The sequence below is a fragment of the Prosopis cineraria genome, unplaced genomic scaffold (assembly GCF_029017545.1).
Source record: "Prosopis cineraria cultivar Desert tree isolate PC_DT_omini unplaced genomic scaffold, ASM2901754v1 PC1440, whole genome shotgun sequence".
NCBI lineage: Eukaryota > Viridiplantae > Streptophyta > Magnoliopsida > Fabales > Fabaceae > Prosopis > Prosopis cineraria.
In genome coordinates, this window is record NW_026556765.1 from 26330 (window position 1) to 31589 (window position 5260).

Genomic DNA, 5260 nt, shown 5'->3' on the forward strand with positions numbered 1-5260 from the left:
GTTGATAACCAAGTAATCCTCGGTAATATGATTTCCATCCTCAGCATTGTATAAAAATTATACATGAATTGCTTAGATAAACCAGTGCATCCATCGGGGATCTTTAGTTTTGCAAGTATATCATTGTTTTTTTTACAGCTAACCTTCACAGTTTTGTAAGCTATGCCAAAGACGTTTATACGCATGAATTCATTGATTAATATTTATCACACAAACGAAAACAGATCAAAGAAACTTAATTTCCCCTCACTATGTCTTCACAGCAATTCTAAATCCTTCAAATCAAATTTAATGATACAAGCTAAATTTTTAGACCACCAAATCAACCCAACAGTCCACAATTGCATTAATTTCTCCACTCAGCAATTCCAAAACTAAAGCCAGTTGCCCAATATATTCTGACAGCCCTCCATGGACATGTAATTGTAGCCATATCTTATATCGTGTATATCGATGAGTTCATAACTTTGCATTGTAAGCAAATTCATCTCCACCAGGATACAACAATTGTGCTCCTCACTAATCATCGGAGTGCTGTTTGCAACCCTTGGGTCCATAATGCTGCGTGCTACGCCTAACAATCACCTTGCAAGAGTAGCAATAATGGCTTTGGCATGCCCAGCAAAACATGTGGTTATTGTTTCCAATCTGTTGAACGTCCCAAAAATGGGAGAAAGAAAAAGATATCACAGTAACGTCAAGAAGAGCTGTGTTTCCACTGAAAATTAGGATAAAAGCCCGTAGAATGCTTAAATTTGACCGCCAATTCCTTAGCTTAAGGAATTCAATTAAAAAACATTATGATCACACCACTCTAAAGTCTTTTAACACTTGGACATGCGTGTTAGAGCCTAATGTTTCTAGTTTACGAAGCTTTTAGTTTAACTTCCTTAAAAACCTTCACTAAAAAATTGCGCCTTTGACGCTCAGATGTTATTTTCCCTCTCCAGCTCCTCCCATGTTCCCATCAAAAGTGAGCAAATGATGAAACCTTAGTCAAGAGCAATTTCACAACTAAAACTCTAGCAGATGCGTTTAGCAATAAAACCCAACGTAAAAGATCATGACATATGCATAATGTTCCTTGAAGTAGTACAAATAGCAGGTAGTAGCATAATATTTGTGTAACAATATTCTACGGGGATCAGAAAACAAACGAGGGACTGCCAGTTATTACTCCTTATTGATAACAGAAATAATGTAAAACGTGATAAGAATAAACTATTTTTAGAATCCATAACCACCTTTCCTTTGACTATTTAAATGGATTCTCTAAAAAAAAAAATTGATTCTCTCAATTATCTCCCTATTTTTGAATCAAGCAACTCAGTGATTCAATAAATCTATTCAAATTTGTCAACAACTAGATGATTTCTCATTATAATTTGATAAGTGACAACCAAAAAGCTTTACACACCTTTGCATTAAATTGACGACAATTAGGACATCGCTGGCCACGTTGAAAAAAGAGTTCAGCTTGTAACTGTCCTACCACTTGACGGTAGTTTATGCGTTCTTGCCAAGCCTCTTCTTGTGGGAACAAGTCACAGTACCCATCCCTTGAATGCATAAAAAATAAGATCTATATAGACCTTGTAATTAAAGAATTTTGTAAGCGCAAAAGGAATTTCAAGCTATTTTAAGAACCAAAACCTGAAATGTCCGTAAGGATCAGATTCATCAAGTGTTTTGTTGCAGCGGTAACAGAAATATTGACCACAATTACCGCAAACCATTTTATTGCAACCTTCAGTTCGGGAATAGCCATTTGACAAGAAGGGCATAGCTTAGAATCGCGATGAATTTCTTTGATGCTGAGCATTTCATTAATCATTTCACGTTCCCTCAGCTTCTGAGCATCCTTTAATTGAGATGAATTCTGGCGTTCCTGTAACAAGGACAACAATCAAGAAATTGGGGACATTAAACTATTCAGTACATGGCAGGATGATGATAACAGGTACAAGAGCTAGACAATCCTACTTAAAATATTAGGAAACTAGCAGCATTGGATTGTTCAATACAGGGCAAACTATATATCAGCAAAAAATCCCAAAAGTAAAGTTACCAGATTATCCTAACCAATTACAAGCAAAAAGATGGAAGCCTAATAGTGTTTTAAAAATACCATTGTCACATTAGAAAGGCAACTTTCCGTAGATGACAAAAAAGTTGTAGGAATTACTTGCAACTCTTGAAGTAATAGAGCAATGATAAAATAAAGATTGCACCTTATTTCAGATTATTGAAACTATAACTTACTTAAGAAGAATCTATCCCTATGGTTTAAGCAAGGAAAAAGACAAAACGAAATAAATAACCTGGAAAAAAAAAAAAACAAGATACTAGACTAAAGAACTAGATATGGACCCATAATACATACTTGTAAAATTTTGAGTTTCATGTCTAGGGTCATGCATGCTATGCCAACATGGCGTCGCTCCCTACAAAGGGTACAAAAGCTAAAGAAGCATCTAGAGCATTGAGCATGCTGTTCTTCATCTTCTATACAAGGAGTTTCACATCTTGGGCAATAAGCAACATCAGACATTGATGCAAGTGTTTTCTCCAACATCAAAGATTCCCAGCGTTCATACTCTTTATCATCAAGCAAGCGTTTTAACAGACCAGGTGGAATCATAACAGCACATTTTGAATTGGGACATTGAAGATTATTGATGGTGCCTTCTTTGACATGCATCTGGGCAAAGTCTTCAAGCATTTTAGGCAAAAATAATGCAGACACGATAATTGAGCAAACTCTGTACCTATTTGATGACAAAGAAAGTACTTAGTTCCCAAATCTGTTCAAGTTATAGACATTTGAAATGAGTGGATAGCACTCATGCATGCATGCGACAAAAAATAATATATTAAGTGGAAAGTAAAAAAATTTCAAGCCAACAGAGCAAAGGAGATTAAGACATGGAAAAAGGGTACCAATGCACTAAATTAGCTCAGGCAACATAGCATCTATCCATGTAAAACAAGATAAAAGTGATATGGGAAATGATAGTAATGCACCTGCACTGAAATTACACTCAGCTGAACCAGAAAACTGTGCAGAAGATGATTCTGACATTAACACAGTGATTTATCGAAGGAGATACAAAGGAAAACTCATAAAGTAAAACAGACACCAACACTCTAGCTCTTGAGATGGTAGCCTCTCCTACAAGACCCTCCAAAATTCATTACACTTCTCCCACTCTTATACAACGATATTATTCTCAGATTCCCAATTCTCTCTCCCCTAACAAACATGCTTGCATTTACTAATTTACCCCTTCTGTTCCTGTTGAATCAACTCATCCCATTTCTCTCTTTTCCTATTCTAATGAGTATAAACCTTAAGGGGGTTGGGCCCCTTGATAACCCCCCCAAAAAAAAAAAAAGAATGAGTGACACCTTGTCCTCAGGGTAAAAGGCAGGAATACAAATTTAAGTCAGCAATCAGCCACAAGACTTGTTAAGGAAATGGAAAAAAGTGTCACCCATCAAAAGTCATAGCAAGGTTATAATAGCACCTTAATGCAGGAAACCTAATACATGTTAAATTTAGTGAAATGAATAACAATTTAGTATTAGTCTCCTAAAAGATAGGCCATCATAAGCTAGACTACTACAAAAAAGGAGGAAAGTTAAGTGTATAAGTGAGTGAACAGGTAAGCATTATGTGTGAGTTTTCTATCACAGGCCTGGGTCCATAATTGAATTCTTACCTTAATAGTCACAAAATTAAACATCCAATATTAATGAACACAAAACACAAGAATGACACTTTCTGATTTGGCATATCATGCACATTTCAAGAGACATGTGAAAGTATCTACAGATACTAATTGGAAAGAGATGATGCACACAAAAGAACGATGATAAAAATTTTAGTATTGTTCAATACATGCACAGACAATGAGCCAAGGGGACCATCCCCCTAAACTATTGAGAACTGCTACCTGCTAAGATAAAAAATGAGCCCAAGTCTCTACATGACCAACTAGTATAGTATTTGTACCCCCACCAACGAAAAGAAAATGGAATTTGCAAGTGGATCAAAACATGTACTTATTAATGTACTTTGACCATTTTAAACACTAATTAGCCAAACGTACTTATTAATGACCACAAAATTCTGCCATGCTAAAATAAGAAATTACCTGCATATACACTGAAGCAAATGCAGCATTCATGCATTTCTTTAAGGAAGTTCTCGTGATCTCTCTCATTGTTGTAATTTTGTAATGATGGAATATCAAACTCTAGGGACACAGCTCCTGAGACTGCGCGCTCATCTCCAACATGTTTCATGCCATAAGGACCAAGAGTAATCTCTTTCTCAAATCCCAGATGAGAAAGAGAAGAACCATGTAACCATTCTACCCACTGGTATATAACTTCCTGCCCTTGCTGCTCAGTCCATATTGAATCCAACATAGAGCATAGGCTAGAAATTCTTGTGGAGTCCAACCACTTAACAGAAATTTATAAAAAGCGGTGGTTGATGGCGTGGGTATGACCTTGGCAATAAACATGTCAAAATAATAGGTGGAAGATATTGAACTTCAAAAGAGTATGAGAAGTCATCTGCATTGGTGCTAGCAGTCCTATGCTCATTAGTAGAATTCAGCTTAGCTGTGATGGAAATTTCATCTAAAACTTCAATGTGTATGCGTATCTGCGACACAGAAATGGGGGAGGGGGCAATACACAAGCCAGGATTAGATGTCAGAAGAAAGAAAAAAGAATGATCATTTGTCAGACTAGTTTTAATGTGTTCTGCAAGACCTGAAAACTCGGAGAGCTTTCCATCTCTCGAGGTTGAAGACATCTTCTCCATAAATTGACTCCAATGCAAGTAACTGAAAAACAAAATCACCAGTGAGACGCAAGAAAATAAGACAATCAACATCAATACACCATGATATTTCCATATAAAAATCAACGTTTCAAAAACTCTAGAAAACTAAGGATTCAAAATTCTGACTCCAATGCAATTTCAATTAGATTATTTTTAAATGGAGCTCAATCCTAAATCCCGTAATTTAAATTAGCCCTCGGCTATGCTTGATAGGAATGAAAAGAACAAGGTAAAAAATGGCAACGTAAATTGCCAATTCCAATCACCTCGTCCCCTTGCAATTGATCATTTATACTCAGCTTTCCTCTGACAATTCCGACTCTCCTGCATCCCTCATTAGCTTATGCAGTCTACTAAAAATATTGTCCCCTTCCTTGTTTGAATCATCCACATGATTATTTT

The 5260-nt window shown here is 36.2% G+C and overlaps 1 pseudogene; it reads right to left on the reverse strand.

The window, feature by feature from the left end:
- Positions 1-322: 322 nt before the first annotated feature.
- Positions 323-4494, reverse strand: LOC129300127 (uncharacterized; annotated as a pseudogene).
- Between the last annotated feature and the right edge of the window lie 766 nt (positions 4495-5260).